Raw genomic sequence first — 26,903 nt, 5'->3', positions numbered from 1 at the left:
AGGAAGCCGCTGACGGTAAAATCTTGTACCTATCATAGTTCTGATAACCGCCGACTAGACAAGACTGCTTGGAGCGCTATAAAACTCAACTGCTTATTATCACGGCCACATAGATACCAACGGCAGCAAGATGAAGATGGCAATAAATCTGATTAAGCCAGGAAGGTAATTTATAAGGAAACGTTGAAAAATGAAAATCCACAGCCTGTTTCCAGTCATTCGACCGGGCCAGGAAAGGAATGAATGAAGCCCCCAGCTAGCGTCGAGTCTAGGAATTGTGCTGGCTGGTGAAGCCCGTCGCACTCCTCTGGGGCAATGATAAGTGACTGACAGATGAAATGTTAATAGAGATTGCTGGTGGAACAGGGAAAACCGGAGTACCCGGAGAAAAACCTGTCCTGCCTCCGCTTTGTCCATCACAAATCTCACGTGGAGTGACCGGGATTTGAACCACGGTATCCAGCGCTGAGAGGTCGGCGCACTACGGTCTGAGCCACGGAGGCTCTATGAGGAAAGGTTCTACTTTATAATTCTACCACATTCACGCTCAGTGCATCCTGTGTGGATCAGCCTCCAGATCGGATTTCTGAGGGGCGAGATAAACAGTTCCATTCAGCATTCTATGTCGAACAATGTCGACATGTAAAACATCTCTGGTGGAACATTATAGTTTATACGCGACAAGACTATTAAACATTTAGCAATAAGTCGCCCTTGAGAGGTTTCCTTGCTCTGTCCTCTAGCGTCGATAGATGCAGAGTGGATCTCGGCCCATAAGTGACCAGCAGCTCTGCACTCTGACCGGCTGACCGAGCAGAGGAGGGGTGGCCACGGCTCTACCATAGCTATACGCCTCTGTATTCGGGAGACGGGACAGGGCTAGACCTCACAGCTAGCCCCGACCGTCGGCTGTCCTGACAATGATTTTACGTGGTGTTCCATTCTCCTGCACTGAGGTGAATGCCGGGACAGTTCCTAGTATAGGCCGCGGCCGCCAGCCCCCTCACCTCCTCTGAGCATCCCCTTCACCGGCACAAATTTCCCGGCCTGAGAGTCGGCGTCACCGTCTAAGAGGCCCGCCTCCCCCTTCAGGGGAGGAATGAAAACATTTTAGCAGCAGTAGTAGTGTCGTCTGGAAGAGTAAAGAACAACTCTTGGTTTCAATTCTGCAGAACTTTAATTTTGGGGTTCACCTTTTACTACTTGATAGACTAACACGGAACGTGATTAGAAAGAGCACATAGTGTGGGACCGAGAGAAAGGGGAGTAAGGAACTTTTACTGTATATTTACCTTTTCCCAATATGTTAGTCTTTCGTCTTTATTTATTCTTTTCTACTCGCATAACTATTCATATTGGCATAAATATATTTTATGGCGGGGGTCATCCGAAAAATTGTGTAATGAGACAAAATGTGTGACGGAAGTGACGTCACATTAGTCGTTACCGTGGGCCTTGGTCACCCAAGATGCTGCGTCTGTGGATTTGTATAAATACAGTGTGTTGAGATAGAACGTTACCGCCAGTGACGTCACATCAGTCGTTACCGTGGGCCTTGGTCACCCAAGATACTGCGGCTGTGGATTTGTATAAATACAGTGTGTTGAGATAGAACGTTACCGCCAATGACGTCACATCAGTCGTTACCGTGGGCCTTGGTCTCTAAAGATGCTGCGGCTGTGGATTTGTATAAATACAGTGTGTTGAGATAGAACGTTACCGCCAATGACGTCACATCAGTCGTTACCGTGGGCCTTGGTCTCTAAAGATGCTGCGGCTGTGGATTTGTATAAATACAGTATGTTGAGATAGAACGTTACCGCCAATGACGTCACATCAGTCGTTACCGTGGGCCTTGGTCTCTAAAGATGCTGCGGCTGTGGATTTGTATAAATACAGTATGTTGAGATAGAACGTTACCGCCAATGACGTCACATCAGTCGTTACCGTGGGCCTTGGTCTCTAAAGATGCTGCGGCTGTGGATTTGTATAAATACAGTGTGTTGAGATAGAACGTTACCGCCAGTGACGTCACATTAGTTGTTACCGTAGGCCTTGGTCACCCAAGATGCTGCGGCTGTGGATTTGTATAAATACAGTGTGTTGAGATAGAACGTTACCGTCAGTGACGTCACATCAGTCGTTACCGTAGGCCTTGGTCACCCAAGATGCTGCGGCTGTGGATTTGTATAAATACAGTGTGTTGAGATAGAACGTTACCGCCAGTGACGTCACATTAGTTGTTACCGTGGGCCTTGGTCTCTAAAGATGCTCTGTGTAATGATGCAAATACTGTAAGTAGTTCGTTATCAATACCTGAGTATTATTTCTTGAAAGACATATTCATGGTTATTAGCTTTTCGCAAAGGGAAAAGTTTTTTTCTATTTTTCTTCTTGACTTCTCCATTCAACACGGAATGAACTTTTGAACACCATTTTAAACAACACAGCAGCGTTTCTACATTGACGTTCATTTATCAGACGCTGTCTGTACAATTTCAAAGTCTAATTTAACGAATATGAGAATTTTTCCAAATATACAAAATTGTGAATTTCAACAAGGACAGAGCAATAATATTTTCACGACAGACTGTTTACTGAGTGTTGTTTTTACCCTCTCATGATACTCATCATTTTATTAATTAATTCATAGATTTTAAGATGTTATTCCAAAGATTTTGTTAATTGTATTTGGTCGATGATGACCACAATAGATCGAAACATGTAACGAAAATATGACCAATATTATATCTTATCAAGTATTGAAAGGTGGACCCGAAAATAAAATCCTTAAAAACTGAAACCAAGAGTTTGTAAGTCAATTCGGAACCACCATGAAGTTTATGGTTTGGAAAGAGTAAAGCACAATGCAGTCCAAATGGCGCTAAATCAAAATACTTGTACACATAGTTGAATGTGTTCAAACTATGATATAATGTTGTTATTGGTTTTTTCATTCCACTAACTGAATTGTGTCCCGCAGGAGTTCTTTTGCGTGACAGGAGGCTGTCGTGAGTTTGAGCACTTCCAAATAGCACCGGACTAACTTCAGACTGAACATGCCTGAAATTAACGAACTGGCAAGCGGTGATCGCCTTAAGAAATACAACTGTAGGTAAGGACTCATCCAGTAGATGTCGCTGTCTCCCGTATATTTCTCTGGGAACATGCAGTCAACATGCCGTGTTATGTATTATAAACATCTGTCTCTACCGCATCTGTCATTAGCATCGTGTCTCGTGGCTTATGTTTTTATTGTGTAAATTCTGGCCAGTTTATGACGACTACCATATTTGTCCGTCTCAAAATAGATAGAGGTGGCTGTTCAAAGGAAACTAAATAAATTTCCTTTCTGAATCCATTCCACTTGACGTGACTAAAATAAAAATTACTGCTTCATAAATAAATAAGTAGCCAGCGTCTGGTTCGAATTCTAAAATTAAGCTGTCTGCTTCAGCCTGAAAAATGCAGTCTGTAGAGTCACTGTGACTTATTCTACAGGGATTCTCGGCCGAATGGTCAGCGTGTGGCCCCCAGGTTCGATTCCCGGTCAGGTCGGGAAATCGAGCCGCAATTGTTAATTCCTCTTGGATGGGGGCCGAGTTTTAGTCATAGTCTTCTATACACACAATATTTTATAATGCTTATGAACACTATAAGGTAAGGGTGTAGTCTGCCCGAAGGCAGGTCCGAACCTCCGCAGAGGTGTCCTTCAGTCGGAGTTTAGGTACGGCAGGATGGCCAGTTCCTTTGCGCTCCTCCATTCCTTTACCCCCCACAAACAGCGGGCGGCAACCTATCCATACCTTGAGCACGCCCAATGTTGCTTAACTTCGGAGATCTCACGGGATCCGGTGTTTCAATACGGCTAGCACCGCTGGCTCTAAACATTATAGAAACACTCATTTGTCCTCCATATACAGTTGTCGTCAGGAATGGCATCCGGCCGCAAAACTCGAATTTTCTACATTAGTGTTAACCACAAAAAAGAACAAGAAGAAGCACTGAGACACCTGCTTTCAAGCAATTTATAGTGAAGTCATCAAAGACAGCCTAATCCTTGTCTCATGGGAATGCCGCTGTTTCTTCAACTTCCGTGACAGACTCCATTAATACTGCTTTACTCCGTTCACTTCATATCTCGCTCCCTGGGTGAATCAGTGATTATAGGCCGAGGAAGTGGATACTTGAAGGGTGGTCAGAAACCTTCCCACTCCATGACACTCTTGCTGGTAAGTTAAAGAACAATCAGAGTCATCTGAAAAAGTAAGGTCTCCATTCAGGCGAAGCCATTTAGCAGCGCTGCCCTGCAGCTTCTCCGTAGCACTTCCACAGAATTCGCACTTCAACGCGCGTCTGAAGCCCCGATTACACACTCGATTTCTGTAGATCATTTGTCGGTCTTCTGGACGTAGAAGGAGATAAGGTGATTTTAGCGAGGCTCTTGATGAGAAGGAAGAACTGACATCGAATTAGAAGATGATTCTCGATCTTTTCACTGGTTGTGGAAAGACCTAGTCGGGAACTGTTCCACACTTTACTTGATGACTAGCTGATATGCCCGTGCTTCGCTACGGAATTCTACACTGTATACAGAATTCTATATGAAGTCGCATACACGTTGAGAATAAGATTTTGTTAAATCGCACAATAACATTGGTATTTCAAAATTAAATTTTATTCGGCTACCCCTAAACCACAATTTCTTACAGTGTGAATAGAGTTAGCTATAGGCTAACTGTAGTACCTTATTCCCTGATTTTACACACCGACTTTCATTCAATTCTCTTCAGCCATTTTTTCATAATGCGCGTACATTCAGACAGACAGAGATAAGGAAAAATTAAAAAGATCATTTTCTGTGGACACGACCGCAACAGAAACACCCTTCCTCCTTAATTCTGAGCAATGTACAGACAAAACACTTATTTTATACGGTGTACATGGATTTACGTCCGCCTCTGTGGTGTAGTGGTTATTGTGATTAGCTTCCACCCTCGGAACACCAGGTTCGGTTCAAGACTGTGACACGAAATTTGAAACTTGGCCACTCAGCCTCCTGAAGTCAACTGAGTAAAGGGGGGTTCGATTCCCACCCCACCATCCTCGAAATGGTTTTCAGTGGTTTCCCAGTTCTCCTCCAGGCAAATGCTGGGATGGTACCTAACTTAACGCCACGGCCTCTTCCTTCCCTCTTCCTTGTCCATCCATTCCTATCTTCCCATCCCCCACAAGGCCCCTGTTCACCATAGCAGGTGAGGCTAGCTGGGCAAGGCAATGGTCCTCCTCCCTAGTTGTATATCCCCGACCCAAAGTTCACGTCCCAGGACACTGCCGTTGAGGTGGTGGAGGTGGGATCCCTCGCTGAATCCAAACGTGGACAGCAAATGGATTAAGAAAGGAAGAAAGAATATTTAGACTTACAACAGGATGACCTTCTAGCTGTAATCAGCAATGCTAACAGCCATCCTCATCAGACAGTCCATATCCACAAGAAGAGAATAAAGAGATATAGCGGTATTGGTCTTCGCAGCAGCGCTACCACTACTAAAATAGTGGCGCCGGAGTGGCTGCAGTGTGCCACTCACGTCATCTCCAACAGCAGCGCCACTAAGTGTCCTCGTCTGAACAGAGCAACAATCCAGAAGATTCCCGTTTCCGTAGCGAGATAGCAATACAATCGGGATATCAGACCGGCTGCATGGCTAAATGGTTAGCGTGCTGACCTTTGGTCACAGGGGTCCCGGGTTGGATTTCCGGCAGGGTCAGGAAATTTAAGTATAATTGGTAATGAAATGAAAAGGCGTATGACTTTTAGTGCCGGGAGTGTCTAAGGACATGTTCGGCTCCCCAGGTACAGGTCAGTAGAGGAGCTAGGTGCGTCCTACGGCCACGGAGGTTCTGTCCTCCGTGGTCATTGACCCCGGTCACGTGACCGTGACGTCATCCGCTGACGTCAGCAAGGTTATTGACCCCGGCCAATGTCATTGTCTCCGTGACGTCATCACCACGTGCTCTTGTTGTAAACAAAGCCACGTGCTTTTTGACAGCTGCCATCCGCCATCTTGCATCGCTAACCTCAGTGCTGCCATCTTAATGGCACTAAACCTCAACTACAACAACTCATCGTTAACCTCAGTGCTGCTCTCTTGACGGAGCTAAACCTCATCCTTAGGAACGTGGTGGTGGGCAATTTGAAAAATTCCACGTGCTCTTGTTTGTAAACAAAGCCACGTGCTTTTGACAGCTGTCATCTAGCATCGCTAACCTCAGTGTTGCCATCTTGACGAGGCAAAATCCTCATGGAGGCCACCTTAGGCACGTGGGCGCGCGAAATTTGAAATTCCACGGCTCTTACCTTAGGCTAACCTAAGTAAATGGTTATGCTTTATTGACTTCGGGGGAGTACTCTCTCCCTAGAGGCCGTAGCGATGTCTCCTCTACAAAAAAGATTGCCCTGGGGGCCAGGGCACGGCCGCCTCTTACGAGGTAAGCAAGGATCCATTGTCTTACACTCGCATTTATACCTAGAGAATGCTTAGATCAACATGTGCGTGCGCACCTCCTGCAATCTACTGAGGCAAGCAGTAGAAAATGAGTCAACACCATTTTTGCAGGGTCCGAGGTCTAGGATCATTGAACCCTAGTATAGTAGGTGCGCAATGTCGATCTGCGGATTTTGCGTAAGAGTGCGAACCTAACCTTACAGTCAGCATCTTGAGGGGTGTAACCTTTCTTTGCCCTTCCCGACGCCTAAGAGAGCAAGCCTAACTTCATATCCGCCATCTTGAAGGCATCTGTCCTTAGTTTTACGGCAAGATTCCCTTCCCAACGTCAATTGCATATGATGGCAGCTATACACACTTCCTTATGAGACGGCCTAGGGGTGCTTGCACAAGATGGTGGCTATCTAATTCTACAAGATGGCGGCTATACACAGCTCCTTATGAGACAACGTAAGGGTGCTTGCGCAAGATGGTGGCTATAGACAGGCTCTTATGAAGAAAGCTAGCTTAGAGGGTACTGCACAAGATCGCGGCTGCTGATATGAAGCTCCTTATGTATACAGTGGAGGGCAATTCGAAAAATTCCACGTGCTCCACGGGAATGAAACCCGGGACCCAAAGGCCAGCAAGCTAACCATATAGTCATTGAGCCGGACATCATAACTGGTTAAATCCCCTCGCACGGGGATTGGGTGTGTGTACCGTCTTCATCCTCATCACGACGTTCAGGATGCCTACCTGCGCCAGGCCTCTCCGGAAGCCACAAGTAACACCAAACCAGATGACAACGGACTTAGCATCGGCAGTCTGGATAAGTACAGACGTTTCCCATTATATTAATTACTAGTCATGTTTTTCATTACTGGTTCATTTTATCACTAAACTCTCTATCATTGACACGTTTACTCAACCTAAACGCTGTCCAAGTCGACACTAAAGTATGGTTTCATTCCTAACACTTTAATCAGGAAGAGGTCCTACACTATCAAAAAGTGAGATCTCGGCAAATGAGAGACGTAAGGACTACAAAGGGGGTGAAAATAAAAGGCTCCCTAGTTCTCGAAAACCTAATACCTCGGGGGTCGGAAAACAACAAGAGTTGTCCAAGGGAGGTCAGATATAAGAGGAGTGTGACACAAGCAAGAGGACGCAACTGCAGCTTCAGCTAGGGGAAAAGTGGTCGCACTCTGGTTCCCCTTTAAGTTGCCTCTTACCTTAGGCAGGAGATACCGTGGATGTATTCTTCCGCCCCAAGTCCACAAGAGGAAAGAAACTCTTCACGAGCCAGTGATTAATTTGTTCTTAACGTCTTTACTAACTTTACACAGCACAGCTATGGCTGAAGAGAGCGGAAACATCTTTAAATCTCCTTCTGTTTCGAATTTCTCCGCTCCAAGGAGCCTAGAGAGTGCGATCCCTTCACCAACTGCCGTTCATCGCTAACCGGATTGGCGCCGCGCTACAGATCGTGTGGCTTACCGACCAGTTGAAGCCGCTTTAAACTTCTCCAAAGCCGCCATCATATTGTTGAAGCAGAGCTGCAACTTCTCTAACATATTTTCTTCACTTTGTTCATGATCTGGATTTACACGAACACTGAAGTAATTTACTTCGATTACAAGGAATTCAACCACTGCTTCTCTTACTAACAAGGAACGTTCACGAAGTTTCTTGACAGAAGTTCATGTTTACGAGTCTCTGTTAAGACAATGTGTACACTACAATGATCGCATCGGATGAATCAATTCATTGCCTTAGTGGGAACTGAATCCAGGTTTTTGACGCGCAATCTAGTGATCGCTACCCCTCCTGCCCTGCCGATCAGCATTCTGATGTTGACAACTGTTCCCAGCAACGGGATTCGAATCGGCTAACCACACTGTCAGACCAAGTAGACCTGACGCCTTAACAAGCATAATCAGCACTACAATTGAAGAATTAGTTAAAACAGAGTTTAGTTCGTTAAGCCACCGACATAAAAGAAACTAATTCATAAAAGGCGATCTTCGCAGTCGTCGCCCGATCTCATTCAGGCGGACAAACAGTAAAACGTCGGCATGTTTCAAAGTGTAAGAAATAACGTAGTTATGTGGCTGTAGAAATCAACATTAAACTCCTGTGTTCGCCATGGTTTTTGTTTCTTGACCAGAAATATATTCGGAACAATAAAGGTGTGGTGAACTGAAATATTTTGTTTTTTGTTTTTTGCTAGTTGCTTTACGTCGCACTAACACATATAGGTCTTATGGCGACGATAGGACAGGGAAGGGTTAGGAGTGGGAAGGAAGTGGCCGTGGCCTTAATTAAGGTACAGCCCCAGCATTTGCCTGGTGTGAAAATGGGAAACCACGGAAAACCATTTTCAGGGCTGCCGACAGTGGGGTTCGAACCTACTATGTCCCGAATACTGGATACTGGCCGCACTTAACTGAAATAATTTAAGATAAGTTCTTCGTAAGCGACAAATGCAAATAAAGAAACACATTCCGGGCCCACTAACAAGGGGAGGTCGCCATGTGGTTTTCTAGAAGAGTGTTCACATTTTGAGAATTTGCCATTCATTAAAAAAATGGTTTAGCCCTGTTGGAGCGTTTTTGCCAATGGGCCTTATTTTGTTCAAAATTTAGCGTGTGAGTTGGGCGTGCGGCTAGGACCGCACATCTGTGAGCTTGTATCCGGGATATAGTGGATTCGAGCCCCAATGTCGGCAGCCCTGAAGATGATTTTCCGTGGTTTCCCATTTTCAAACCAGGCAAATTCTAAGTCTGTACCTTAATTATTGCCACAGCCGCTTCCTTCCCACTTCTGGGCCTTTCCTACCCCATTGTTGCCATAAGACGTCGGTGAGACTTAAAGGAAACTGTAAAAAAATAGAATTTTAAAAATTAGCGTTTAAAACCTGTCCTCAAAATTGTGTGGTCTTACTCCTATTTGTCTCCGTGGCGTAGGCGCTAGCGCATTGGCGTTGGGAATTGAAGTTTCCGAGTTCAAATCCGATCTTGATATCTTACATTTATTTTTCTTATTTTTCATTTTTTCTTTTAATTTAATATTTTGGAACAATATTTGATTTTTCAGATTACATCAAATTCTGCCACTAGAGTGTAGTGGTTAGCATGATTAGCTGCCACAACGAAGAGGCCGGGTTCGATTCTCGGTCTGCCACGAAATTTGAAAAGCGTTACGAAAGCTGGAAAGGGATCTAGTCAGCCTCTGGAGGTCAACTGAGTAGAGAGGTGTTCGATTCCCACCTCAGCCATCCTAGAAGTGGTTTTCCGTGGTTTCCCACTTCTTCTCCAGGCAAATGCCGGGATGGTACCTAACTTAAGGCCACTGCCGCTTCTTTCGCTCTTCCTTGCCCATCCGATCTTCCCATCCCTCCACAAGGCCCCTGTTCAGCATAGCAGGTGAGGCTGACTGGGCGACGTAGTGGTACTCCTCCCCAGTTGTATTTCCGAGGCAAAGTTTCACGCTCCAGGACACTGCACTCGAGGTGGTAGAGGTGGGATCCCTCGTTGAGTTCGAGAGAAAAACCGACCCTGGAGGGTAAACAGATAAACTAAACTCGTGTCCTCATCCCCAGGTGGTGCAGCTCTTATCAGACACACCCCAAACACGAGGTGAGCTTCATGAACCTTTGAACCACATACAAGTCCTCCTGCCATTCTTAAATTTGTGGCAGTACTGGGAATCGAACCCAGGCCCCTAGGACGGAAGTTAATAACACTAACCGTTACGCTACGGAGGCGGACTGTAAACCGATTCAGAATTTATTTATTTATTTATTTATTTATTTATTTATTTATTTATTTATTTATTTATTTATTTATTTATTTATTTATTTATCGGTTATGTATTTTAGACTATTTCCTTCTCTCCACACCTTCACCCTTATCTAAAATAAACAGGACTCACCACTGCTGCAAACATAAAAGTTTACTGCACCATGGCTTCTATTTTCTTCTCATATATTGTGAAGATAATTGTTTCCGTTGGGGGAGAAAGGAAGTACGCCTCTCCCTCTCACTTTTCAGTGAGAAAGAAAGAAATATTTCCGTGAATGTATGCTGGCGAGATGTAGTGTTTACAGTGCACTACGTCTTCTGGTACGGGCTATATCAAATTTATTACTTTCATTGATCTGTCTCAGTCTCATCCTTGGCTTTGACAATATGAAAGTGACTGAGGTATGAGTGATGCTAGTAATACCATTCTTTATGCAGCCAGTCCCTGTTATGAATGGTGTGAGAATATTGCTCATAGGGTCGGTTGGTGCATGCATTTCAGTGGGCTTGGCAGACTGACATGTAATAGCAATGGCTGGCTCGGTCAGGAAAGCTACGGAAAACTACCTCACTCCTCATTTCCCTAGTACGCCACTTCAGTGATGCCTAGGCTATTTATGACAGCTGTTGGCGGAGCTGCAGAGGATCAAACCAGCCTTCAGGCTGAATACCCAACATACACACACAACACACATTCCTCTTATCTTCTTTGTTTTCCTTCTTTAAGCTGACCAAAAGTTTTAAATCGAACATTGTGGAAAACGTTTCTAGAAACGGTATTTTGAAAAAATAAGACACATTTACTTTCCCCACTCGCTGGCCATTTTCAAGCAATAATAATTCAGTGTCTTTATTTTTTAAATATAGGGGGATCAAAAAGTTTCCATTCGACGGCCGTGCAGTCCTAAATAGGGATTCCAGTCAGGCAAAATCGCCGTGAACATTGAGACCCTTATCCAGGTTGAAGATCCTGGTGTGGTAAAACACCATGTCCTGCTGCGTGAAGAAGTCTAGAACTACTTGTTCCATATTCTCGTCCATCAGGAAGCCTTTTCGAGGAGACCGAAGCCGTGTTAAGCACATGAGGAGAGTTCAGAACTATAGGGCGTGTGCTCGAGTTTCTCCTACTTGTGTTGACGTACCTTTTGCTGGCGTCTTGTGTGGAAACGCGACCCGCACGTAACTTGGTGCACCATTCCACAACGGTGATTTTTCGACAGACATACTGCACCATACAGTCTTCATTCTACGAGGGATGTCTACATAATAACATCCCGATGGTCCTGTTTGGACGCATTTGGTAATAACGTCGCCATAGGTCACGTGCCCGAATTTAACTCATTCACCTCGGCACGACACGACTGACACACTGCTCCCTTTGCCCACATGTGCGTGCTTATTTTTTCTGTTTTTTTTTTTTTTTTGCTAGTTGCTTTACGTCGCACCGACACAGATAGGTCTTATGGCGACGATGGCAAGGAAAGGGCTAGGAGTGGGAAGGAAGCGGCCGTGACCTTAATTAAGGTACAGCCCCAGCATTTTCCTGGTGTGAAAATGGGAAACCACGAAAAACCATCTTCAGGGCTGCCGACATTGGGATAGCTTTCGTTATGTTCCTTTCAAGGCAAAGTATTTACTTTATTCATTTTAAACACATCAACCCTACCTGTCCTGCCATGATTTCGCCTGTCATACACACTTTGCAAACCCATCACATGTATACGAGGTGCTTACATGCCTGGTATCCATTCTGAGGCTGAACTCACTCCTAGGAAACTGCTTGCGCAACAATATGTCCTTGCCCGACTTCACGCCGTCAGATGCGGCATGCAAAACCGCGCATGCTGTTCTTATTTATATCTCAAAAAGTAATTGTCCGATTTTAAAAATACTTGCATATTTAAACTTGTACGCAGTTGAACTTTTAGGCCAGCTGTATGATTTTGTGCCGTTCTATTTAAAAATATGGAGTTAGTATCAATATCTCGGTTATTAATCACCCCATGAGACTAAGTAGCACGTTGTTTTATAAGACCCTGGGTGCCATTTTCGAATATGAAAACAGAATGCCGATATCTTTAATGGTTTAGAAGTTATTTCCGTGTTACATGTTAGGTGAATAACCTTGTATATCCGCATCGGAGTCGCACTACATTGCATGCCCGCTGCAGCAACACCCTCAAACGGAAACGCTTTGATCACGCCGTATAATTAATATCCATATACACTACCGGCCAAAAGTTTTCGATCACCTATGCACAAAACTAGATACTTTATTTCAATATACAAACACATCGTAAAAACTAAATTGACCTACAAAATATATATTTTCTCTCTCTATCATTAAGTAGAATACAATATGGTTTATATTTTAGCCTCTTCGAAGTATCCACCCTTTGCCCTCCGAACAGCTGCACAAACTCTGGCATTCTGGAAATAAGATTTTGTAGTGTTTGTGTAGATATTGCAGTCCAACTGCTCTGTAAATTATTCCATAGCTCTTCAACATTAGTTGACCTCAGTTTTCGGACCTCCCTGTCAAGTTCATCCCATAACAGTTCAATGGGATTTAAGTCTGGTGACTGACTTGGTCAAATCATGTTTTTCAGTTCCCCACATTTCTCTTTTCTGTTGACATATCCTATACACAATTTAGAAGAATGTTTGGGGTCATTGTCTTGCTGCAGAACAAACCCACGACCAATAAGCCTCTTGCCAGATGGAACTGCATTGTTGATCAGCATCCTGTGATATCCTTCCTTCTTTAATGTTCCATTAATTCTCACTAGATCACTGACTTTATCATCCGCAAAACATCCCCACACCATAACCGACCCTCCACCATGCTTCACAGTAGGTGTCACACACTGACTCTTCATACGTTCTCCACGAAGTCGACGAACAAACATTCGACGATGGCTTTCAATTACTTCAAACTTCGATTCATCCGTGAATAACACCTTGGACCATTGCTGCACGCTCCAGTTTTTATGTTGCTGTGCCCGTTGCATTCTTTTCACCTAATTTTGTCACCGTAATAAAGGTTTTTTGGCCGCTATGCACCCTTTTAAACCTCGTTCACGAAGACGGCGTTGCACTGTTGAGACAAAGATTGGAGCAGCTCGCATATTATTGACTTCCTCGCGAATTTCAGGTGCCGTACGAGTCCTCTGACGTTTACTCTGTACACATATGAACTGATCTTTCCTCTATGATGTTACACGGGGTCTTCCAGATCGCGAAACACTTGCATTGGCACCGGTTTGCTTGAACCGCTGCAATGTATACACCACTGTAGATTCGGCTACGCCAACTTTTGTTGCTATTGTCCTACTAGAATACTCTTCGTGATGCAGAGCTACAATAGGGACCGTTCGCAACAACAAATTTTCGACCGCAGCGCCCCTAGCGGAAGAGACGATTATTCATCGGTAGGAGAAACACCAGAATAACATCAGCTGTCGTTGTTTACTTATTGAAATATGTTGTGAATACGTATAATTTGAATTAATCAGCTATGTCGAATGTTGTTATTCTTGTGGGTTTTAAGAAAATTGCGTGGAGTTCACAGTATTTTAGGAATTCTACTTTGAGGAAAGGAAGAGAGCTTAATGATAGCCATCACATATATCAGGTGGAAGAAAAACTTTCAAAAGAAGTGTCTGGATTATGTTTGAGAGAGACAAATGTTAGTCAAACCCCATATAATATTAACATCAAGGTAAGAATAATTTCCTTAATTTAGACACTTTTAATAATTTATAAATTTGTAATAATCTTAGTTTCAACATTATTAGCCTAAACATATAACTTTAATGTTCAATTTAATTTTTCCTGTTCGATAGCTAGGTACCTTGTTTACTTATTTATTTATTTATTTATTTATTTATTTATTTATTTATTTATTTATTTATTTATTTATTTATTTATTTATTTATTTATCCTTGCTGTTGATCCTGACCACGATGTCACGCAATGCTTCATAAAACTTGTCAACTTCATCCTCATCTGCACCCTCACATGGTGAATGCACGGACACAATTCTTGTCCTAATTCCTCCAACTGACAAATCTACCCACATCATTCGCTCATTTACGTGCCTAACCGAAACTATGTTGCGTGCAATGGTATTCCTGATAAAGAGCCCTACCCCAGACTCTGCCCTTCCCTTTCTAACACCCGTCAAGTACACTTTATAATCTCCTATCTCTTCCTTCTTATCTCCCCTTACCCGAATATCACTTACTCCTAGCATATCCAGATGCATCCTCTTTGCTGACTCAGCCAGTTCTACCTTCTTTCTTCCATAAGCCCCATTAATATTGATAGCTCCCCATCGAATTCCATTTCGTTCGCCAAGTTGTTTCCAAAGAGTCCCTCGCCTGTCAAATGGGAGTGGGACTCCATTACTCCCATAAGTCCAAGGCTTGCTTAAAGTGTTCTGAGCTCGGTAAATTCATGAAGCAGGATGCTGCCCTACTTGCACATAGTCCAAGTGAGAATCTCTGCTCTAACGGGTTATGGACCACCGGTGAATTGTATAGTCCCAGCCGCCTGAGCACAAGGAGGGCCACGACTCAGAATATGTCCGAGATGCCCACTCCCATTCCATAGCAACTGGTATCCCGACTCTCAGGCCACTTACTAGGCCACTCAGCCATTGCCCATGGTTCACGAACTAGGACGTGACTACAGTAACCCACAAACATGAACCATGATAGTAAATAAACTCCATTGTCATAAGGCAGCAGGAATAGATGATATTAGACCTGAAATGGTGAAGTATAGTGGGAAGGCAGGGATGAAATGGATTCATAGAGTAGTAAAATTAGCGTGGAGTGTTGGTAAGGTACCTTCAGATTGGACAAAAGCAGTAATTGCACCTATCTATAAGCAAGGGAACAGGAAGGATTGCAATAACTATCGAGGTATCTCATTGATTAGTATACCAGGCAAAGTATTCACTGGAAGGGAGGGTGCGATCAGTCGTTGAGAGGAAGTTGGATGAAAATCAGTGTGGTTTCAGACCACAGAGAAGCTGTCAGGATCAGATTTTCAGTATGCGCCAGGTAATTGAAAAATGCTACGAGAGGAATAGGCAGTTGTGTTTATGTTTCGTAGATCTAGTGAAAGCATATGACAGGATACCGAGGGAAAATTGCCTGCATATTTCAATATTCTTCGGGGATAAAAAGTGAAAAATTTAATGATCTTGGATGTTTTCCGTTCGTTACAGGCTAAAACGTATAATTTTGTCAAATTTCAATTATCTTCTTTTTCTTCTGGCAGATTATGGCGCAATTTGGATTTTGGGCGAGGCGGGTAAAAATTAGTACTTTCAGGAAACTAAACCAAAAATTATGGAGATGGTCATTATTACCCCTTAAACGGAAAGCTGTACGAAAATTTCGCCAAAATAGTCAGTGTAGAGGCACACAGTCGTTACGATTTGATTTATATAGATAAGGAATCTGCTCCATGTAAAACACCTTTTGGGCTATGTCCGCTGGACTTAACCTGCAAAAGTGACCATTCATGATATCTCCCTTAGTAATCCTCCTGACGAAAGAATGCACATGAAAAAAAGGTTTAGAGGTGGAATTCCATCACGTTTGGTCGATTTCCAGTCAGATTGGTCTTGTTCTGTATATGTTGTGGAAGAGTAAAATCACCATTTCGGTTCCCTATAAACCGCCAGTCCATTCCGGAACATGAAATGTTATTTACGTTTAAAACCTACCTTTGGACAGGTGGATGCTAAATATAAATTTTGGTTCGAATGTCTTCAGTAGTTTTCAAATTGTAAGGAGTACGCTTTACACGCACCCGCTCGGGAGTTAAGTCCGATGGGACTTGTACAGAAAAACGGTCCGTTAATGATATCTCCCTTATTAATCCTCGTATCGAAATGATGCACATGAGAAAAAAGGTTTAGAAATTATTATCTACCAAGGTAGGTAGATTTCCATTAAGTTTGGTTGTGTATATTTTGTGGAAGTGCAAAATCACTGTTTCGGTTTCGTATAAACCCCCAGTCAGTTCAGGGATTTAGAAACAATATTTGCCCAAAACCTATCAAGGACAGGTGTATTCTAAATATGAGTCTTGGTGGAAATACATCCAGTAGTTTGTAGCACTCGCGTACATACGGCGTAATTAAGGAAGAAATAATACAGTTAAGAAAGTTGAAAGTAATAGAAAATGGATTATAACTGCGGACAGCCGGATAACGACAAATATGTAAATGCCAAGTGAATGTATTGGAAAATCAAATGCCCCTCAATAAATTATGCTAGTGTGAGTAATGGATATAATAAAGCGGTAACAGAGGAGAAATTTAGGTCAGTGATTCTTAGGTAAACAAATAATAAGAAGATGACTAATGGTGTTATTACTTAATCTATTCGAGGGCGGTTATAATATCCAACGATATTCCGCCAATATCCCGCAGATAGGCAGATTGACGCCCCTCTTGCCTTCTACCCAAGGAACAACCACGAATTTAAAAGCATGATGAGGAAAATGGCAATACGTTACTTCCCTGCTGGCATGCAGTCAGAGACGTTGCCATGGTAACCTGTAGTTTCGTTGTTGGTCTGTCGGTCACTCAATGCAGAGCATGATACCAGCGGAAAATTGTAAATTTCTCCGTCATGTGGAGAGTAAGGTAAATTATGAACATAACGAAAGTTGTTTATAATGAAGAGACGTTTCACGTATGGTAAACGAAGTTAACAGAAAATCAATAGTATAAGAGAAAATGGAGGAAAACCATTCTGGTTTTCCTATAAACCCCCGTCTATACAAAGATTTTAAAATGATATGCATATTAAAACCTTCCCCGGTATGAGTATACTCTAAATATGAAGTTTGGTTGAGATCTATCCAGCCGTTTCGACGTGATGGTGAAAGAACCATTCTGGTTTTCCAATAAACCCCCTTCTATTCAAAGATTTTAAAATGATATGCATATAGAAACCTTCCCCGGGATGAGTATACTCTAAATATGAAGTTTGGTTGTGATATATCCAGCCGTTTCGACATGATGGTGGAAAAACCATTCCGGTTTTCCTATAAATCCCCCGTGTATTCAAAGATTTTAAAATGATATGCATATCGAAACCTTCCCCGGGATGAGTATACTCTAAATATGACGTTTGGTTGAGATCTATCCAGCCGTTTCGACGTGATGGTGGAACAGACAAACAGACAGACAAACAGAGAAACAGACAAACACACAGACACGAAACGTAAAAACCACCGATTCGGTCTTGAGTTGACCTAAAACGGATAAATATCTGAAAAATTGGCAAAACAAAAGAAATTACAGACAGCGGACCCCCTACAATTTTATTTATATAGATACACAATTGTTATTTTATTCAAAGACTATCAGAACTGAAAGCAAAACTATTTCCAGTAAATTATGTGCATAATTTACCAAAGGAAGTGCAACAGTTCTATGAGATGAACATTAAAGTTAGCAAAGCACAGAAAATTCAAATTGCAATGTTTACAAAATCTCAATCGCAAACTTTGGCACGAGCAGAGAAACCTGAGCATAAAGCCACACAAAATTAAGACAGTAAAAACCGGAATGTGTGAACTGCTTGCAGAATCATTTGTGATGATTAAAGACATAAACACGCCAGCAATTAAGTATGGGAGAAGTAAGGAAGAAACTGCTATTGCAGAATATTGTGATGTGTATAAGTGCAGTGTAAAACATGTTGGTCTGTTTATTCATGAAAAACAACCATGGCTCTGTTGTAGTCCTGATGGCATTGTGGAGGGACCTGATGGACTAAAATTGCTGGAAATTAAGTGCCCATTTTCATGTGCAGAAAAACCAATTATTGTTAGAAATGAGTGTAATGTGCCCTACCTTTTGTTGTCTCCATTGGGAGATATCACTTTGAAGGAGTCACACATTTATTATACCCAGATTCAAGTGTCATTATACGTTTTGAACCTCAGATTATGTGACTTATTTGTGTATAGTCCCCTGGGAAGTGTAAATGTGAATGTCCAGAGAAATGAACATTTTCTTGCGCAAGTCATTCTAACATTGGAAAGGTTTTATTTTGAACACTGTATAACACTACTGTATGGGCTGCATGTACAAAACAGGCTACCAATAATGTAACATAATATTTTGTATAGTTTTCTTTGTGTCTATGTTTGTAATTTTATTATGGGAGAGTTTAAATTTGCTAATATTCCAGCAACATGAACAATTTTGTCCACATGGGGCAATAAATCTATAGTAAATTTATTACAAAGTATTTTGTATATTTTCAGTCTCTGAATAGCTCGCTCCACATAAATACGCACTGATGCAATGTTATAAGTTGTGTCTATTTCTTCAGGAGAGAACTGAGGGTTAAATGCAAATGGTGGCATCAGCATTATTGCATTTTTGCTTTCTATACATGTCTTTATCTGAGGGAAATCTTTATCAGACATTATAACATCACCAGGCTCTATATGATCAAGCAGACCAGTGGCTCTACCTCCATAGCATCTAGAAAGAAAACAAATAAAACCAGAAGGTGTAATTGCCACAAGAAATTTCACAGTGAAACCATTTTTGTAGTGTGAAAACATTTGAATTCTCTGTCGAACACTCATTGGCCTCTCACAATGTATTTCAGTGCAATCAATAATGCATGTACAATCTTCATAATGGGTCTTGAAAGAATTAGGCATAGTCTTTCTGATACTGAACCTTTGTGGCCAGAAAATCCAACCTATTGTTTTTTTGATAGATGTGGTGCAAAACAAACTTAAAATTAGCTGAAGCTGTGGTTCTGTGACACCTAAAAATAACTGCAATAGCAGAGAAAGTCAAACCAAGTTTCATTTTCATTAGAAAGAGTAGTAACATGTTTTGTTTGGTAAGAGTGCACTTGTGACTTATTGTAGGTAACAGGGACAACAAAAGCTGGAAGACTGCTATTTTTACACCAGCTATGTCAAGCAAACTATTTTCATTGCCCTCTACAGACTGGTACCCACAAAAAAAATGTTTCACTTGTATGAGGTCAAGTCCAACACCACAGTTTCTCTTGAAACAAGTATCAGTCATTACATTCTTATTAATGTTAGGTACTGTTTAAATTGTCAGAGTTGTCACTGGGCAAATATAAATTACAAAATAGTACATTTACATATCCCTGGTCATATGAAAATAGTAAATTATCAGTCTGAATACCTATACTACAAACAGTTTGGGGAGATTGTGATTCAGGAACAGAATTCATGTTTTCTTGCATTTCACTTTGTCTCCCTTTCTTCCTCTTGTACCTGGCTGTCAGTTTCCTCTGTATTTCGTCCTCATTAGATCTTCCTGGTAACATATGCAAAGTAGGTTTATATCCAGGGCTATCAGGGTCTCTGGTAGGTGTTCCATCAATGAAGTGTCGGCTTCAGATTCTGGAATTACTGGTAGTAACCCACGATTTTCCATCAGGTGTTGAACGTTTTAAAGATGTTATCCATGCTTCCCTTCTGATCTTGTGGGCAGCTGCGGCTGGGAAACGAAAAAATTTCCTTCCTGGTGAGCTGTTTTAGTAGGTGTAATTACAACCGTACACGGAAGAGTTCACGTGACATTTACTGCGTTTACTGGTTCTATGAGTTTCGTTCATGATTACAGAATATGCTGAAGAAACCTAATCAAAACGCAGGTTACCTCAGTAAGCAATGTGGACAGTCAAAGACTACTGTAGTAAAATAAAAAACACTATTTACTAACTCGATGGTGAAAGATGATCCTACCGCTTCTACCAGTTACTTCAGATTAAGCCACGAGATGGCAGCACTCGCTATACGCACGGTCCCTATTACAGCACGTTTTCCGTCCCATTTGGAGGTAATATGGTATGCAACTGATCAGATACACACATTCCTAGCTGCACACAGTGTACTGAAAACTAATGTGAACTGCCTGCTACACAGACAGCTGAAGGAATGAGGCCTATTCGAGTGGACACGTGTTGGGTAAAGATATTTGAAGATCTATTTTTTTTTAACTTGTCACCCATTCTGTACAAATGTCCAAAAGATAACAATCGCCTCTTCCGCATTGTATCTGTTATGTTTTCTATGTTGCGGTATATTTCATCATTACTTCTTGATCTCCAGACTTCTGCAGTTCTTAGCGGACCGCGCATTTTCCGTATATGTTTTCTTTCCAGTACTTCTAAATTTATTCAGCTTCTAATTCAGTACTAGATATTCACTTGCCAATAGGCATTCCGGTTTTATACTGTGTTGTAGTGTTGTATTTTGAGGTTTTTAGATAAACACTTACTTGTTGATATTCCTAGTTATACCGTATGCTCTTTCCATCTCTTATATCCTTTCTTCTACAGCGGACTTTTTCAAACCATTTTCTTGAATTGTTTATCCTAAATATTTCAATTTCTTTACCTTGCTTATTCGACCAATTTCTGTTTTTAGAAACTGTGGAGCATTTTTTTTTATTTGTCATCGATTTGTGTTTTATTCAACAATTCTTAAACAAGTCCTTTTCCCTGTTTCTTCCAAGAGATTGACTTGTATCGCTGCACTTTTCAGTTTTTCTGAGAGTATAGCAAAATCATTTGCAAATGCTTGACAGTTTATTTCAACACCTCTGTTCTTTCTTCCCATTGTTACTGGTAATAGCTTGTGTCCTTTCAGTTTTCATTTCATATTATTATTATTATTATTATTATTATTATTATTATTTGCTAGTTGCTTTACGTCGCATCGACACAGATAGGTTTTATGGCGACGATGGGACAGGAAAGGGCTGGGAGTGGGAAGGAAGTGGCCGTGGCCTTAATTAAGGTACAGCGCCAGCATTTGCCTGGTATGAAAATGGGAAACCACGGAAAACCATCTTCAGGGCTGGCGATAGTGGGGTTCGAACACACTGTCTCCCGAATACTGGATACTGGCCGCACATAAGCGACTGCAGCTATCGAGCTCTGTATTATTATTATTATTATTATTAGTAGTAGTAGTAGTAGTAGTAGTAGTAGTAGTAGTAGTAGTAGTAGTAGTAGTAGTAGTATGTTTAATCGCAGAATTGAACATTTCCAATTTGAGAAGTTCTTCAAAGAAATGTACTGTCAGACATTGCCTTAGCCTCACTACATACCCTATCCTATGATAATAGTGAAAATTACTCACAGTTGGCACACAACATGTTAGTAATTTTAGTGTCTTAGCAGGCCAGTTCACTCATTTTTTCTCAACCAGTGAAGCACTTTGGATACATTCTTAATACAATGCGGCCGTACGTCTGACACACACCCACACTTACGTCATCGATATCACCGTGAAGTGGTTCGCTTAGAGGCTAAAATGCCCTCCTCATTGCATTGGCTGCAAACTTGTGGAACAAAAGAAATTAATAAAAGTCGTGTTGAAGAAAGAAATACTTTCACTAAAGGTACTTGTACAGCGTCTCTCATGTAAACTAAGACCGTCCAACCGGCGTATTTACTCTCCGAAACCTAAGCTGCGGTATGGGAGACGCGCGCATTGTTCTTGACCTCGCAAACAACAGTCGCCACTTTGAATCTCAGCCGTTAATATGGTGAGACAGTTATCATTGCAACACCGTATTTTCTTATGTAAAATTCTGATTTCATCTTAATGGTCGAGTGCCCAATCATAACTCTCCCCACTGGTGTGCAGAAAATCCAAATGATGTTTATGAATTGCCTCATTATGATAGCAAGATTGGTGCTTGGAATGCTGTTAGTGCAAGACGAATAATTGGGACTATGTTTTTTAAGGCGACACTAAATGCAGAGAGGTACCAAGGTGACTTTTTGACGCTGTTCTACCATCAGTTAAGGGAAGAAATATATCTCGTGGATGATTTCAACAACATTCAGCCCCTGCTCATACAGCAGAAGATTCCTTTCTTACAATCTCAGAAGTGTTTGCAGACAAAGTGATCAGTGCTGGTCTATTGCCCCTCATTCTCCAGATCTAACAGGGTGTGAATTTTACTTTTGGGGTAAACCGAAAAGAAAAGTGTATCGAACAAATCCTCACACGTTGGAGGAACTGAATGAGAAACATTACAGTGCCAGAAGTCACTCGCGGCAGCAGAATGTGGTTACTAGATACAATGCCTGTATAACACAGGAAGGACGATAGTTCCAGCTTCTTTTAAAAGATAAGATTTCATATGAGATTCTATACACGTTTAAAGCAGGGCGGCTGCGCGCGACGTTAGTTCGGCTGAGGGAGCTGCCGTAGCGCAGAGTGTAAACACAGTGCGTTTGGTCCGAGAATATAAGAGAGACTCTGAACTAACACCGAACAGCATCACAGGATAAAACCAAGTGAGAGCTAGGATTAGGAAGGTGCAGTACCGTGCTGCAGGACATATTCTGACACTGACATCCTAACACGTAGTTGTACCAGTTAGGGGTAAATGACAAACGGATTACAGGTAGATACGGTTCATTTCACTACACCAAGTTGCACTTTGGTCCGATACCATTAGTCAGTATAATCTTTCCCGTTGCCCCAATGACTGAAGAGTTTATTCATAGTGAGGATAGAAACAATTGATCACCCCTTAACTGGAAATCCCGACTGTGGCTCTAACGCAAGCTTACAGAGCATGCGACCTCCTAACGTTAATGAAAATGGTTGCGATCTATTTAGATAAGTCCCGCTCTACGGAGCGGATATGTTAATCAGAGCCCTGTTAGTCAATGCAAATGGAATGACAGAGAGCATTATGGACATGACGGCTCGGGTTTACCCTGCCACTATAATTTAATGAGCTTCTAACTTAAGTGGAACCGCTTCCAAAGAAGCTTTGAAATTTAAATTTGAGTCTTAAAATAGGGTGACCAGAACCTGTTTTTAACGTTAGTCTCTTTTTTCGTTGCGTGCTCCATTGTCCCGTCAAATGTTCTGTTTTTCCGTACTTGGCAAGAACCTGATTTTTTTTCCTTCCGTTTCGTGTTTTGAATTGTTCTTGTGTCATGTTGGTCTAATGTGGTCTAGACCGCGGATCCCAAAAACAACTTCCGTGCTACGCCGCACGACCTGTAATTTATAAACTGCTGCTTACGAAGCATCATAAACATCAGATCGCCTGAAATCATATCCAATGACGAGCTATGGAGAACAACAAACCAAGTTTCAGTCGCAATGGAAATCAAGAGGAGGAAATGGAAATGGATATCTTGCTAGATATGAGGTCTTCTGATAAGTATAAAGTTAATAGTGATATTCCTGTTTCATAAGCCGGGGTTCATGTTCAGCACGCTGTTCATGTCTACTGTTTACTTGTTAGGAATTTAAATGTCCGACTCGTTGGCTGAACGCTCAGCGTACTGGCCTTCGGTTCAGAGGATCCCGGGTTAGATTCCCGGCCGGATCGGGGATTTTAACCTTCATTGGTTAATTCCAATGGCTCGGGGGCTAAGTGTTTGTGTTGTCCCCAACATCCCTGCAACTCACACACCACACATAACACTATCCTCCACCACAATCACACGCAGTTACCTACACATGGCAGATGCCGCCCACCCTCATCGGAGGGTCTGCCTTACAAGGGCTGCACTCGGCTAGAAATAACCACACGAAATTAAACATCCAGGGTTGGATTTCCCCTCGGACGCAGCGAGGGATTACACCTCTACCACCTCAACGGCACTGTTCCAGAGCGGGAGATTTTGGGTTGAGGGACAGGGCAGGAGGACCAGTGCCACACCCAGGCGGCCTCACCTGTTATACTGGACAGGGGCTTGTTTTGGGAATGGGAATATCGGAAGGGATAGGCAAGGAATAGGGAAGGAAGCGAAGTGGTCATATGTTACGTACGATTCCGGCATTTGCTTGGAGGAGAAGTGGGAATCCATGGAAAACCACTTCGAGGATGACGGATGTGGGAATCGAAGTCCCCACTACCCAGTTATCCTCTCGAGGCTGAGTGCACCCTGTTCCAGCCCTCGTAGCACTTTTCAAATTTCGTGGCAGAGCCGGTCTCTGCGGGTGGCAGCTTATAAACATGTTGTATTTGTAACTAGTGTCATGTTTGTTATTTCTATATTTCAGAAAAGCCCAGTTTTACAAAAATCTGGCAACGTTTTTTAAAATACAGCTTGAAATTAGGAAATGAATTCAGCTTTCAAGGCTAGAAAAACATTCGACAGACTTTTAGAAATACTACAAAATGATTAGGGGAGTGGGGTTAAACAGTTATAAGATGAAGTAAAACTGTGGAACCAGTTAACTCTAATGATAAAGGAAAAGCGGAAGAGGTGGTGGTTGTGATTATTGTTTTATGAGGAAGTACAACTAGGCAGCCATCCTCTATATAACACTAATCAGGGAGAAAAAATGGAAAGGGCCCAACACTTCGAAAAGTGAAAGGAAAGACAAGGGCCATGAAGGGCGTGAAAATGAAAGACTCGCTAGGCCTCGGAAATCTAATACAGTCGAAAAAGAACAAGCGTTGACCAAGGCAGGTTGGATAGGATAGATGAAGGTGGAGAGTCTGGCACTAATAAGTTATAGCAATGCCAACCTCAGCTAGGATAACCGTGGTCGCCGGCCCAAAGTCCCTGAGGCCCCTTCTAGTCGCCTATTACGACAGGCAGAGGACACCGTGCATGTACTTTTCAACCACCCTTAGCCGCACGGGGACAAAAGTGGGTAGTTCCGCACTATTGTAGACAAACAATGCAATTACAGTAAAAATAAACAATGGTGTATCAGAATGGAAACAAGTGTTCACTTCTATATGAACGGTTTTCCCTACGACAGCATCACAGCTTTACTGATTACTGTATCGTCGCTACCTCCTATGTGAAATATTTGAGCTGAGAACTTTGGCCGGTAAGGTTCTGTGCAATATTGTGTGAATGTGGTCAAGGCGTTCTCGCTCTGCGTGCTGCGGGTCAGTATACAGTATCTCCAAAAGTATCATCACGTAGGAGGTTTTGTGCCGGCCACGGCGGTATGCTGATCACCAGTTAGACAGGATGCCCTACACGATCTCCTTTGCTCGCCGTTGGTCTCTTCAGTTACAGCTTCAAGTTTGAGATTTTAAAGTTATTGATTAAATTTTCTGGCTCCGGAAGAGGGTATGTGTGCCGTGTTCAAAATTAGACATCATCCTAGCTAGGGCTCCAACCTTTCACAAGCGCAGATTGCCCATGGACTCTGAAGACCTGCACCAGACCTCTTGGAAGATCACACGCCATTGCTATTATTATTATTATTATTAAGGATATGCTTTTGGGCTGGAGTATTGAACCCTTGAACTTACCATTCCATCGTTGGTCGGCCACGGCTGCTATAGTAGAACAATTTAGAACTCTTAAATCATGGGTCGTTGCGGGAATAAATTCGGTCACGATCTTAACCAAACGATGGGGTTCAGAAGAAAGCCTAACTACTTGAAATGAGGAGCAAAAATGTGCTTACTAACCTTTATTAAACTGAAATAGCACGATAACATAATTAATTTAATATGCATTCTTGCCACAAAAATATAAAAAAATTTAATTATTGATTTTTGAAAAGTTCCAAACACAGTCACATTACATCACGTCACTTCGTTTCTTCCAATGTCGAAGAGTTGCTTCGGAGAAGCTAATATGTTAGTGGACAGCGAAACTGAAAAAACTGAAAAAGGGAAGACCTGAAAACCGGGCGCCTATTTTCCAAACAAGAACTGAGAGTTAATCCACACGATCCGTGGAAAATCTGACTTTCAACAATTAGAACGCCTGATTTTCTCTCAATTAAGGTTATCCACCAGTCAAATACCCTTCACGGATACGGAAACATCCGCCGAATGGACCCTTAATCGAACCAAACTGACTATCAGTTGCTTTGGATAGGTTGCGAAATATTATGGGAAAGCATGGTGTTCACTACAAGTTAACAGCATCATTCACAATTGACCCAAAATTCCACCATGTATTTGTCATTCATGACACCCTTAAGTGATACGTTAATCCCGATGCTAACTGTGCATCACCCAAACAACTGTTCGGAAGGAACCAACAACCACATGATCCGGGAGGATCTTACGTTAAGTCGTTCTAAAGGAACAAAACTGCGAAATGCAGGAAACACTTACTAATCATGCATTTAGAAGAAATGCCAAACACTGAAGTTAATCAAAAAGTGAAAAGTCACTTGAAAATATTATTATTGAACCGATTTTCAGGTTAGAAATGGGTTTGTTATACTTAATAAAATTACCAGTCCACGCTAAAATTTACTACAAATTTAAGGAATTCTTTCCCTTGGAAAACAATGCTACCAGTACAGATCTCTCTATTTACTGTCTGTCCCAACACACTACTGGTAAAGTGATTCCTTACTTACGTTAACTATGAATCAGAATGAAAATATGACAAGATTAAAATAAAATAAAATCACTGGCTGCCGAATCGAAACCGCATTCGCAACTCAAGTCTCATTCTAAAACACTGAGTGTCAATATGCACACTATCAAACGAAAAACAATGAAGTTCGTAAAAATAAATAAATTAACATCTCGAAGTCATACAGCTTAACACGCACGAAGAAACATAGTAAAAATATTTAATCTAGAACGGGTCGATGTCCC

General features: G+C 42.1%; 1 protein-coding gene across 2 annotated transcripts in view; it reads right to left on the bottom strand.

Moving 5' to 3' along the window:
• Positions 1-26,903, bottom strand: part of LOC136881004 (uncharacterized) — a 1,030,421-nt gene that overhangs the window by 650,932 nt on the left and 352,586 nt on the right. The window lies entirely within an intron of this gene.

The sequence above is a fragment of the Anabrus simplex genome, chromosome 9, assembly GCF_040414725.1.
Source record: "Anabrus simplex isolate iqAnaSimp1 chromosome 9, ASM4041472v1, whole genome shotgun sequence".
Classification (NCBI taxonomy): Eukaryota; Metazoa; Arthropoda; class Insecta; order Orthoptera; family Tettigoniidae; genus Anabrus; species Anabrus simplex.
Note: the sequence above shows the minus strand (reverse complement) of the source record. Positions and strands in the feature narration are given on the sequence as shown.